The sequence below is a fragment of the Mobula hypostoma genome, chromosome 10 (genome assembly GCF_963921235.1).
Source record: "Mobula hypostoma chromosome 10, sMobHyp1.1, whole genome shotgun sequence".
Classification (NCBI taxonomy): domain Eukaryota; kingdom Metazoa; phylum Chordata; class Chondrichthyes; order Myliobatiformes; family Myliobatidae; genus Mobula; species Mobula hypostoma.
Genome location: NC_086106.1, coordinates 20,681,145 through 20,695,453, shown reverse-complemented (window position 1 = coordinate 20,695,453; position 14,309 = coordinate 20,681,145).

The following is a 14,309-nucleotide window of genomic DNA, read 5'->3' as shown; positions in this document are numbered from 1 at the left end:
ATATTAGTCTGTCTTTAAAGAGAGTGAACCCTGGCAAGGCAGGAGGTCCCGATGGAGTGCATGGTAAGGCTCTGCAAACGTGTACCTACCAGCTACCGGGAGTACTCAAAGATATTTTCAACCTCTCACTAACACGGACAGAAGTTCTCACTTGCTTCAAAGTGGCAACAATTATACCAGAGCCTAAGAAGAGTAATGTAGGCTGCATTAATAACTGTCGCCCGGTAGCACTCATATCCAGAGAAGTGAAATGCTTTGAGAGGTTGGTTCTGACTAGACTGATCTTCTGCCTCAGAAAAGACCTGGGCCCATTGCAATTTGCCTATCTTCACAATAGGTCAACGGCAGACGCATTCTCAATGGCTCTCGACACGCCTTTAGACCACTTATGTCAGGATTCTGTTCCTCGACTATAGCTCAGTATTTAATGCCATCATTCACACAACTCTGATTGAAAAGTTGCAAAACTCTGTACCTCCCTCTGCAATTATATCCTCAACTTCCTTACCAGAAGACTACAGTCTGTGTGGTTTAGTGATAACATATCCTCCTCGCTGACGATCAACAATGGGGAACCTCAGGGCTGTCTGCTTAGCCCACTGCTCTACTCTATGTATACAGAAGTCTGTGTGGATAGGCATCGCTCAAATACCGTCTTCAAATCTGCTGACGATACAACTATTGTTGGTAGAATCTCAGGTGGTGACCAGAGGGCGTACAGGAGTGAGATATGTCAACTAGAGAAATGGTGCCGCAGCAACAACCTGGCACTCAACGTCAGTAGGACGAAAGAGCTGACTGTGGACTTCAGGAAGATGAAGGAACACGTAACAATCCTCATAGAGGGATCAGAAGTGGAGAGAGTGAGCAGCTTCATGTTCTTTGGTGTCTAGATCTCAGAGGATCTAACCTGGTCCCATCATATCGATGCAATCATAAAGAAGGCAAGACAGGTTTTGCATGTCAACAAATGCACTCAAACACTTATATAGTTGTACCGTGGAGAGCATTCCGACAGGCTGCATCACTGTCTGGTGTAGAGGTGCTAATGCACAGGACATAAAGAAGCTGGAGAAGGTTGTAATTCTAGTCATCTCCATTTTGGGCACCAGCTTACAATGTATCCAGGACATCTTTAGGGAGCGGTGTCTCAGAAAGGCAGCATCCATTTGTAAGGACCTGGAGCACCCCGGGCATGCCCTTTTCTCAGTGGTACGATCAGGTAGGAGATACAGAAGCCAGAAGGCATGCACTCAGCAATTCAGGAACAGCCCCTTTCACTCTGCCATCCGTTTCCTAAATGGACATTGAAGCTTTGGACGCGACCTTACCTTTTTTCAGTATACAGTATATCTGTTTTTGCACATTTTTTAAATCCATTCAAAATTCATCATCCATTTACTTGTTTATTTATTATGTTTTATTTTATTTATTATTAATATTATTCTCTCTCTGCTAGATTATTTATTTCATTGAACTACTGCTGAGTTAAGAATCTTCACGTCATATTAGATTAGATTATGAGGACATTCAGTCCTCGTTTCCTGTCATTTAGAAATGTATGCATTAAAAAAAATGATGCAACGTTCCTTCAGAATAATGTCATATACCGATGATATTAAACCTGATTCTGAACTAAGCTGCCGAAAATGGGTCTCCTGTCACAGAGTAAATAGGTACAGTGATAGAGTGGAAAAAAAAACACGAACAAATGAACCTCTTCTAAGTAATCTACTAATAACCAAATGCAGAGAGGGAAGACATACCCGATAAGTCAAGAATGTTATGTACTCAGCTTTACAAGAAATGGGTGAAAGGAAGAGAAAACTGCAGAAGAATTTCGGTGAGAGAACATTGGAGTAGAATATAACGTGCAGTTACTCAAAGAAAATTTTGAATTCAAGACAACAGAGTGGTGTTATACTTGATAAGGGTCGTATAAATCTGTTAATCTGAATTATTTGGAGTAGTAGTTGTGTTTAGTTGATGAGTAATAATCACAAAAGAATGGATATTGTGTGTCAATGGCCTTGCGTTACTGGGAATTAAAACAGTAACTATTTTAAGGCACACTATATTCTGCATACGACAGCATTCTCCTTTGGCTGGATAATCTTGAAATCGGGGCTCCTCCTCTGTTTAAGAGCTCTGATGTGCAAGATTACAATTGGCAGAAATTTAATTATTGCGAGCGTTATTAATTGTGCGAATTCTTCACTCTCATTCGACGGCAAGGGCTCAGCGGGCAAATAAGGATCCAGTGCTGGAATCGGTAACTCTCTGGTCATTTAATAATTCGAGGAGAGTTTGGAAATTGGGATTGCATCGACCATGAACATTGGAGCATATATGAAGTGCCGTGATGCTTACAACCATTCGATGCCCTGGTCCCGAACAGGCCTTGTCACTGGCACCGATTCCGGACATATACTGTCACTGATTCTCATGTGGTTTTGATTTTATTCAGTAACATATGAAGCTCTTCGCGACGTGATCACTGACTTGAACAACTTATGTATATGGGCATATGATTGAGAGAAAGGCTTTTGTGTTGACTTATTTCACTGTGGGCCTAATATACCTACAGCAATTGAAATGCAATCAGTTGCCGTACATTAATCCCTTGGTGCAAGACATTGACATCCCCACTGCTTAGCTTCAAACGCCGCGTACATGCAGAAATCTTGCGTTTTTTTTTATCCATGTACTCGTCATGCACTATTCTATGATGACAAATGTAACCTGTTTTGTGAATACTGAAAATTAATACGTTAGAAAGGAGCGGAGCCTATCACTGGTGAACTGCCCTCACAGACTATGGGATACGCTTCGGAGGGTCTTTTCAGATTTGAATCTGCTGCGTAGCGAAGCCTGTGGATACGTGTCCCTGCTTTATCACCGGAAGACAGGACAGCCGGTTAACTGGAAATATGGGGGGAACCCCGAAAGATTAATAACAAGATGTAACTGTGTGTAACACGGTTATATCTAATCTCACTTTTGGAAATGAGACTAGGCTGATCGTTGAACTCATGTTGCTCTTCATTTGTTTTGCTGTTTGCGAATTTATTTCAGCAGAATAGCCGATTAGATAATTGATATATATCCAAATTTAACTGAAGTATCATAAAGGTTACTTCTGATTTTTTTTTTTTCCAAATTTAGACACAGCACCGTTTGAGAGAACCAAAGCGACGTAATTGGGGCATTAATCTCCTTCCAATGTTGTAGAATACACCTTTTCACCATTAAAGTATGAAATGCGAGCATTCTACGGGCTGAGGGGGATAAATCACTAGAAGTTTTAGGTAATCCAAAGATAGCAGTAATAGGATGGGGGAAAATATCACTGTTCAAAACAGTTGAGATAATATTAAAAATGTATTTCCAAAAAGTTTCCACAGTAGGACAAAACCAAAACATGTGGGTCAAGGAAGCTATCTCCCCATGACATCTATCGCAAAGAGGGTTAATATGAGGATAATAACGAGCTAGTTTATCTTTAGAGATATGTGCTCTATGGACAACATTAAATTGAATTAAAGAGTGTTTGGTACAAATAGAGGAAGATTAACAAGTTGTAAATTATAGGCCCAGTCCTCAGCCAGGATAGAAAGACCCAATTCCCTTTCCCAGTCAGGCCTAATCTTGTCGAATGGAGCTTTCCTAAATTTCATGATAGTATGATAAATAGTAACCGTTATACCTTTCTGAAACGGGTTAAGATTGATGATAGCGTCTAAAATATTTGTGGGGGGTGGGGGGTAAGGCTGGAAAAGAAGAGAGTATGGTATTTAGGAAATTTCTAACTTGCAAATATCTAAAAAAAGTGTTCTTGGTAAATTGTATTTATTAGATCACTGTTCAAAATACATAAGGGAGCCATCTGAAAATAAGTCAGAAAACCATGATGTACCATGAGTCTTCCAAATTTGAAAGACACGGTCCGTAGAGGAGGGGAGAAAACAATATATTGCCAATAATAGGAATCGCTAGCACAGATTGATTAAGATCAAAAAATATTCGGAATTGAAACCAGATACCTAAGGGATGTTTAACTATCAGGTTGCAAACCTGCTTATACCGTTTCAAATCGGAGGGAAGAGTAGATCTTAATATAGAGTCAAGTGCATAGCCTTGAACAGAATGTAATTCCAATACTACCCATTTAGGAATGGATAGTGTATCTTGGTCAAGTAACCAACATTTCATGCGTCGAATATTAATAGCTCAGTAATAAAATCTAAGGTTAGGTAATGCCAAATCTCCATCTCTCTTAGCTTTCAGTAGATGCATTCTACCCAACCTCGGGTTTTTTAATTTGCCAAATAAATGAAGAGATTTTAGAGTCTACTTTATCAAAAAAAATGATTTTGGAACAAAAATTGGTAATGCCTGAAATATATATATTTTTTTAAAAATGGGCGGAATAAACATCTTAACAGCATTAATACGACCAGTCAAAGTTAAATAAAGTGGAGACCATTTAAAGGAAAGTTGTGTGATAAGGTAAATTAAGGGTAAATAATTAGCCTTAAATAAATTCTTATGTTTACAGGTAATTTTAATCCCAAGATATGAAAAATAATTATTAACCAATCTAAACGGCAGGTTCTGATATAAGGGAACTTGCTTATTAATAGGGAAAAGTTCATTCTTATTAAGATTTAATTTGTATTCTGAAAAAAAGACTAAATTGGGCTAATAAATCTAGAGCTGCTGGGGTAGTTTTTTGAGGTTTGGAAATATATCATCAGCGTAAAGTGATACTTTATGAGACTTTAACGCACGAGTTATACCAATAATGTTAGGAGATTCTCGAATAGCAATTGCTAGTGTTTTTAATGCGATATCAAATAATAAAGGGCTAAGAGGACATCATTGTCTGGTACCTCGAAATAGAGGGAAAAAAAGGTGAGTTTTGATTGAGGGAGGATCTTATTGAAACGTATAAAATCCTAAAGAGATTGGACAGGCTAGATGCAGGAAGTTTGTTCTCGATGTTGGAAGGAGGGGTCACAGTTTGAGGATAAACGAGAAGCCTTTTAGGACCGACATTAGGAAAAACCTCTTCAGACAGAGAGGGGTGAGTCTGTGGAATTCTCTGCCACAGCAAACAGTTGAGGCCAGTTTATTGGCTATACTTAAGAGGGAGATAAATATGGCCCTTGTGGCTAAAGGGATCAGGGGGTATGGAGGGAAGGCTGGTACAGGGGTTCTGAGTTGGATGATCAGCCATGATCATACTGAATGGCAGTGCAGAATCGAAGGGCCGAATGGCCTACTCCTGTACCTATTTTCTATGTTTCTATGTTTCTATGCTGTAAAATCAGGAAGTAAGTATTCATTAAGGGCTTTGTTTATTTACTGCAGCTCGATGTTATTATGCCTACTTTGGTCGCCGAGCAGCCCTACTCTCCCTGTTGTTACGATGCTTCCCTTTAATAGACGTAAATTTGTTTTGAGATTCCTTAAGCTCCTTTCCTAAGGTGCTCTACACAAAGTTTCAAAGGTACAATTTAATGTCAGAGAAATGTATACAATATCCATCCTGAAATGCTATTTCTTCGCAACCATCCACAGAAGCAGGGGAGTTCCCCTAAGAATGAAGGACAGTTAAAAATTAGTAGCCCAAAGTCTCCCCTACCCCAGCTCCCCTCCCTCCCGCGCGTAAGTGCGACAGCCAACAATCCCCCTTCCCCCACCGGCAAAAATAAAACGCACCGCTACCAGCACTCATGCGTGAGCAAAGCAATAGCAAAGACACATACTTGCAATTACCCAAAAGACTACATTACTTACCGGATAATTCGACAGGCTGCAGGTTCTCTCTCTCCTTATAAGGGAGAAAGATGTGACTCCATTTTCAAACGAGCGTCTTATGTGGAGACATAAGAAACAACTCGCTGGTTTACAATGTTAGAAGTATGTTACGTCGTTTTTTTTCGAGCTCTGTGCCTAAAGATCGCAAAGATCCCTGGTCCCTAGGCACAGAGCAGATGTTCCGACTCCCTCAACGATACATTGGTCTCCTGTGGCGACACCAACTCTTGCTGCGCCCGTCTGAGTTCCTAGAGATCCCAGGCTTCTGAATATTCGCCAAAATCTTAGGCCAAGTCTTTGGCCTGCCGAATAGCGGTCGATTGTGGAACCCAGAGAGCGGGTCCCATTTCCGCAAAGAACTGTGGTCAGCGTGTAATTCGAGGTCAGGGTCTTTAAAAGAACCCTGAAAGGCAGAAATAGAAATAGAACTGTTTCCAGGATGTAATCAATGGAGTCGCCCTTGGCGACATAACTATTTAGCTCCGCCTCTTGTCTTATTTTTGCAGGGATGATTGCTACTCCACTACATCCCGGCGTCCCACATATTGCTCCAGCTATTCGTCCGAAGGCAGCTGCCTCTTCCTGACCGATGGTTCTTCCTTTTGTCACGTGAGGACATCAATATTCCTCATCCTTTAGGGTACCGTCCTCCTACCATTATCGCCCTAGGAACTTGAGACATTGATCTCTCACTATCTCTCTTTGATTGCTTCCTAATTTGCCTGTGGTCATTTTACACGCAACCAAGCTACTCCAATCACTACTCATTTCAATCCTTGCAAGCAACTTTTTCGTGGCTTCAAAATTCGCCTTAATCCAATTTAAAACTTGAAAATGTGGACCGGTTCTATCTCGTTACATAGTTATTTTAAAGCTCATCTACCTATGGTCACCTGATGTCTAAGTGCTCCCGCACTTACACATCAGTAAACTCTTCGACACTACTACCTAAGAGGAAGTCAATCTTTGTCGTCTTCCTGGTAAGGTATTCTGTTTCCCCCAAGTAAAAAAAAAGTCCTCAACGTACTTAGCAAAGTATATCCCATTTAAAAAGAACTGAACAGTTTGGCAGACGTAGCCTGTGACATCGAGGTTTGAAACCTCGAATTTGATAACATATTATTCTTATAATTTTTCACAGTCCCCTGTATATTTGCTCTTCTAATTCCCATTAACCATTTGGCGGCCTAGAGTCCAAGTCCATAATGCGATTGCCCCATTCTTATTTCTCAGAACCACTCAAAAAGTCTCACTGGATAATCGATCAGTAATTCAATAGCTTTCCATTACTGGGCCATCTCTATTAATCAAAATTCAACATACCGCTCTCTTTTTTTCTCCTCCTGCCTAAAGCCTTTGTATCGTCGATCATCTAGTTGGCCTTCATATCCCTACTTTAGCCTTATTTCCTTCATGGCTATAATATTTCCAATCGCATATAACTATACAAGACCTAAGATCTTCCGTCTTACTTACCACGCCACTTGTATTGAACTAAATGCAATCCTTTACAATAAAAGTTCCTCGTTCCCTATCATTCTTCTGCTATACGTGCCGATTCAACCTGTCACTAAATTCTACAGCACATCCAACTTTATATTTCCCTCTCTGGTACTTGATGCGATCACGTGCAAAGTCTAGATTCAAAATAACGCGAGAAAATTTGTCTATTTGGATATTGGCTTCCCCCTCCACACTCCTACCCCCACCCTTCAGAAGGAATCCAGATAGATCAAAATATTTGTGTTTCCTTTTTCAGACATGCATTTATCTATCATAAACCCATACCGCACCCCCACCCCCACCCCCCGCCAGATCCAGTAACAGTAGAAGTAATCCAGAGGTTACTACACTCGAGGTCGTGCCCACCGAGTCAGTGCTATCATTTTTTTATGAATCCTACTCTTTATTATCAGAATATGCTTGGAAAAAACTGAAGAAGACATGCATCAGGACTGTACTTGGATCAGACTACGTTAGTGACAACGTGGGGTTTTATTGGTGTAAACAAAACTACGAGTGAATTTAAGTATACCTGATAATGAAAGATTTATATGATGCATAATTTGTTTTATCATAGCAATATTTTCAAAGGTATGAGGCAAAGTGTTCAGGAGGAATTCATAAAGTTGAGCTGTGAGTTCAGACTTATAAAAAGTTGCATGTGTAAAGAATACTTCTCGATGAATTTGTTTAATAAGATGCTATCATGACTTACCATTAGAAATATTCTTCTTGACTCTTTATTTCCGTCTATAGAAGCCAGATCTGACCACATGATGACACAGCCCTATTCTGCTTCTTCAGAGTTCGGAGGTACTCTGCTCCTCTCCTGTGGAATAACAGGAGGGACCATTGATGAATAAGTCGTGTGCTGGCATCGGCACCTTCCGGGAAAAAGTCTGGAATGGATGGTGAAATACTACGATTCTTCTTGTACAAACTATGCTCCTGTACTTCAGAACCGACAGAACACTAGCGCATATGGAAATTACGTTTATATGCAAATAAATTCCATCGGAGTAGAGGACGCCGTTGTGTATTACTGCGCAGCAAGCATGGTCAAATAATAGTCGGCAAACCTCTATGTACAGGAAATTGTCAGGGGGACCAAAAGGGGCGTACAGTTACTATCCTATCACTCTAAACCCACGCCCTCTCCCCAAATGTTAACACCATCGCCCACCAGAGATTTCCTCCTGTTGACTCAGTCACCAATGGCATACATCATCAGTTTGATACGTCTACAAAATGGACTGCAGTAACTGACCAAGTGTCGTTAGACAGCACCATGTAAACCCAACAGCTCCCCCAGGTAGAAAGACAAGGGCAGTAAAAGCAAGGAGAACCACTAACATTTGGAATTGAGCCACATCCTCGCATTACAAATTACTGACTTGGTAAAATGTTGTTCATGTCTGCTACTCTCTCGATAGCAGCATTATGCATACTACCTCGTGACAAGGACTGCAACGATTCAGGAAAGAAGCTCGCCACCACCTTCTCAAGGGCAAGAAAATAATGGGGAATCTAATACTGGCTCAGATCTATATCACATGGGTCCCCTTGTTATATTTTACTCTTACAATCTTTACCTAACGTCCTTGTTGCACTATAATCGTTGCACCATTTTATTTTGCGCAATTAGTTGTTGTTAGTATTTATTATTGCTGTTAAGGTTTATTATTAACATGCGGAATGTTTGCACTATGAGCGTTATACGAAGACGGAAGTTCATTGCGCTCTGTTTTATATGGAAATTCCCTAATCTAATTCAGTCTGCACTCCATTCAGAATCAGAATCAGGCTTGTGTTTAATATCACCAGTGTATATTGGGAAATGTGTGAAATTTAAGAATAACTATTTGAAATGGTCTGTCAATTTGTCTTTTTAGGACAGATAATTTATATGTGTGTTGTCTATAACTTTAGACCTTTCTATTAGTCATCTATTGGGTATCGAAGGCATTTTGCTGCACAGTGGTTTTATAGTTTCTGTTTGGAATGATGATGACTGTGTGGGAACCGCAATCATTTCCACTAGAGAGATAGGGGTCCCTAACAAGTAACTAACGCAGAATGTCTCCATGGTACCAATGTATGGACTCAGTACCGGCACGAATAACCTTTCTCCACTCTTAGAGGACATCGGATGGATGTTCTTGGGTGTCAGTAGGGATGCTGTAATTCTAGAAGTGGACTGTTATCATGCATGCAGGTAAATAGGAAGAGAAATGAAGAACACAGACTACTTGAAAGCAGATGTATAGTTTAAATTTGCATCATGGTCGGCACAGCTATTGTGGGAGTTGCGGGGGGGGGGGTGTTGTAAGAGTCTGATTGGAAGCTGTATTTTTCTGTGCTGTCTGCTGGCTTTCACGGTCTGGTAATCTTTTTCTCATGGCAGGTGTTTCAGAATATTGCCTGGGGTATAGTGACTCACCTGGTAGAGCCGCTACGTCACAGATCCAGGTACCTAATTAAAATCGGTCCTCAGGTGTTCTCTATTTGCCTTTTTTTTCCAGATTTATTTGTAACCACGTGAGTTTCCTCCAGGAGGTTGCTCTTCTTTTTTCACATATCATAAACATGAGCTGGTCGATAAATTAAGTGGCCACTGTCAGTTCACCCTAGTTTGTGAGTGAGTGCTACGATCTACAATGCGGTGCTGGACAGGATTTCGGGGGAAACAACACGTGGAGTTATTACAAGATGACAGTTAATGGTTAGTGATAGTTGGTGCAGACTCGATGTGCATAAGTGCCTGCTTTCGTGTGGTACCTACCAGTAGATTCCATTTCAACAGACTGCTGTCGAACATGCGACTTACAGCCCTTTGTTAATTTTCAGTCTACGGGTGAGATTGGTGAGATACAATGGAGTAGTGACCTTTAGCAATGGTGACAAAAAAAAAATACAGAAAATGCTAAGCACATCACAACAGAAGAGGGGAACAGAAGATAAAGTTTATTTACAGGGTGACGTTGCTACGACGGGGAAGGTCAGAAAGAACGTAATTTTAAGTTTCAGGGAGAGTGGGAAGAGCTGAGCAGGTCACCGAACATCCTCCTATGATGGAGGGAGACATAACTTCACATGGAGAGCATATGTAAGTTACATCACCCCGTTGATAGATCAGTGAAAGCAGTTCGAGTAAGTGCACACGTACAAAGATAAAATTGCGACAGGACAAGAAACATAAAGGAACGCAAGAAAATTGCGAACTGCAGAGGAGAAGGAGATTCCCAGCATATTATTTTACTAAGAAAGAAAACAGCAATTATTACAGTTAACCTCGTCTTAACAGAGATCTATGTTTTGCCCCATCCAGGTTTGCCTCGCAGTTGGGGATCTGAAAGAAATCAGCACATGAGAGTGCAGACATTAAGTCAATTGCAATTTATTTGCAATTGTATTTCACTCCCTTCCTTTTGTTGACGTCTTGTCAGGTGTTGATCGAAGCACAGAGACGACAACACTCTCTGCATTCCTTCGTCCATGTTTCGGGAAAGAAGGTTACTGATTTAGATAGACACTGCGAATTTAGCGGCATTAATTTAACGCTAGCTTTCTGCTTTCGAGCCGCAGCGACGTCCTTAGATTTTCGTTAGTTTGAGAGATTTTAATTACCGAACATATTGACCTAGTTAATTTATTATTTCCCTTAACAATACTCAGGATATTTTTCATTGTATGTCTGTGTCTTTCCCTCGGCACTTGAGCCATCATTGAATACCTTTCAGCAAGGCTGAACTCAAAATGGACCAAGCGCTGAGAGAACAGATGAATTCGGCCCTGAAATTTCTTGGTCCTGTGGGAATGAAGTTAAAAAATTTCAGCTCAGCAAGCCGCCCTCCCCACTCCCCACCACTCCGCCCCCTTGTAAGTTAGCTCTCAGTGCCGTTGTCCAGCAGCTCTCAAGAACGATGGCCCCGCTTCCAGCACCGGCACCCCATCCCCTCCTTTACTACAGTCTCATCATTCTCAGGCAATTATGCCCGGATGTCATTGCTGTTCCAGGACTAAACCGAACATTCCTCCACCAGGCAGATTCTTCGGTGATCACAAAGGCTGCAGAAGCTTTGTTCGCCAGTGAAAGCTGACTTTCCAATGTGACCAGCCATGTCTGTTCAATGATACTGCACGTCGACTGGTTGGCTGCCAGTGACTAGTAGTGTTCCGCAGAGGTCAGTATTAGGACCACATACTTTTATGCTTTAAGTAAATGATGTAGATGATGGGATAGATGGTTTTGTTGTCAAGTTTGCAGATGATACGAAGATTGGCGGAGGGGCAGGTAGTGTTGAAGAAACAGGTAGGATACGGAAGGACTTGGACAGATAAGGACAATGGCCAAAAACGTGGCAAATGAAATACAGTGTTGGAAAGTGCACAGTTATGCACTTTGGTAATAGAAATAAATATGCGGATTATTTTCTAAAAGGGGAGAAAAGCCAGGAATCTGAGATGCAGACGGCCTTCGGCGTTCTTGTGCAGAACACCCTAAAGGTTAACTTGCAGATCGAGTCGGTCGTGAGGGAGGCAAATGGCATGTGAACATTCATTTCAAGAGATGTAGAATACAAGAGCAAGGAAGTGATGCTGAGGCTTTATAAGACATTGGTGAAACCTCACTGTGAGTGTTGAGTACAGTTTTGGCCCATCATCTTAGAAAAGATGTGCTGGCATTGGAGAGGGTCCAGAGGAGGTTCACAAGGATGATTCCAGGAATGAACGGGTAATCAAAAGTGGAGCGTTCGATCGCTCTAGGTCTTTACTGACTGGAATTCAGAAGAATAAGTGGGGAATCTCATTGAAACCTTTCGATTATTGAAAGGCCTAGAGAGTGTATATATGGAAAGCATGTTTACCATGGTGGGAGAATCTAGGAAAAGAGTGCATAGCCTCAGGATAGGGCAGCGCCTTTTCAAAACACAGGTGCAGTGAAATTTATTTAGCCAAAGGGTGCTGAATATGTGAAATTTGTGGCCACCTGCAGCTGTGGAGGCCAGGTCTTAAGACAGAGATTAATAGGTTCTTGATTGGACATGGCAAAGAAAGGTAACTGGGTGAGGGCCGGGAACTGGGGCTGAGGGAGAGATTTTATAAATAGGATCAGCCATAATTGAATAGCGGAGCAGACTCGATTGGGCACATGGCCTAATTCTGCTCCTGTGTCTTATGGGCTTATGGTCTTAAGGACTGGCTTACATGTTGAATCTCTTAGTTAGATTCCAAATCAACCTGTCGAACGTTCTACGAAAACGAAGATCTCCTACAGCCCAGTTTTTACGGTAATTCAAGTTCAGGAGACTGCTTGACCACCCCCCCCCCCCCCCCCCGTGCGGTGGAAACTGCCGCCAACTCCTGGACCTGAGCCAAGAGGGAGGAATAGTGAGAGACAACGCAGTAACGTTTTGCATTCTTGCAGCTAAGACGGGGTGACACAAGGCATCTCGCATCACTGTATTCCAGCGTGGGCTGAGCACAGGGTTCCGACATGATATCGCAGTCCGTAATGAACTGATCTGGCGCGCTTTGCATAAGACGCTTGAAAATTCAGAGAGCAAGAGTAATGAAGTTTGCGGGGTCGGTGGCAATATCGCGGGTAGACGTTCCGTCACTCGATCGCAAATGGTGGCTTTCTTTTCCCATTTAGCGGAGGCCAATATCAGAGCTAGCCCAGTCGGAGGTAAATGATGAAAGCGACTGTGCAATGCAGAGACAGCAGGTGCTCGAATACCGGAGGAGATCGAAGTCTAAAGAAGCACCTGTGCTGGAAGTTGCTGCATTAGGTTGGAGATCCATAGAAGCGTTCAGACACGGGAATCCGGAGCTCAGATGGAAAAAAATTGACTGGTGCAGAGTTGGTGCACTGAGGCGGAGAGTAGGGTGAGAGAGGTAGACAGATGGACAGTGCTTTCCCGCTGCTTCTGGGTCGTGCGCCCATGTGGGCACAGGAATTCCGTCAGGTGAGCATATTCTACTGGGTCAATCGATGTCTTACAGATCCTTCAGGAAACGTAAAGGAGCTCTTACCAAAAAGCAGAACAGCGGAAATGGTTTAGCAATAATCGTAAACTTTAATAATATTAGGGGAAATAGCAAACCAAGAGGGGCCACAAAATAAGAGAACAAAAAATAAACAAAACAGGCAAGAAGATAAACTTTACAAAGGGAAAGGTAAAGCTAGGAGCAATTGGTTCAAGCCGGCTGGTTCGATCAGAGAACAAGGTTTGTGGAAGAGGACTGATGTTACTTTGGTTGAAGGTGATGAATCTGCAACAAGCAGCAGGTGAATATTATCAGTGGCTTGAAGACTGGAGTTACCTGCATTGGACGCTGTGAGAAGTTAGTTATAGTAGGCCTGGTAGGTGGCTGCCTGTGTCCCATCATGTTTATCACTTCGTCTCTGACTGTCACACTGTGCCCAGAACAAGACATCACGCCAGCGCCCGACCGGTCTGTTCAGCCTACTGCCTATGCCTCACCGCCCTTTGCGTCTCATCACGATAGATTTTATCACGGGTTTGCGTCCACCAGATAGAAACAATACCAGTCTGGTAACCGTGGACAGGATCTCTAAAAAAGCCAACTTTATTACACTTCCCAAACTCCCGGCAGCTCGTGAGTCTGCCATAGGCATGGTTCAGCTCGTTTTCAGTTGCACATCTTCTTTCGGGACATAGTACTTTAACGACGACCAAAGGTCAAGTGCGACTTTGGAAGGCTTCCTTTTGAAAGATTTTCACTCCCTATCTAGCTATCAGAATCAGAAGGTAAATCGAGAGCTGGAGATAATCCTTCACTGCCTTGTATCTTACAACTCAGACTGCCGATAATAACTTCCGTTGGTCATCCACTAATGTACCACCTTCTGAATGGCAAAAAGGATTCCAGCCACTACCGTTCTCTAATCAAGACATTGGCGTGGGAATACCTGCTGCTGAGCAATTTCTCCTAGCGATGACGAACAGGGCTTCTCT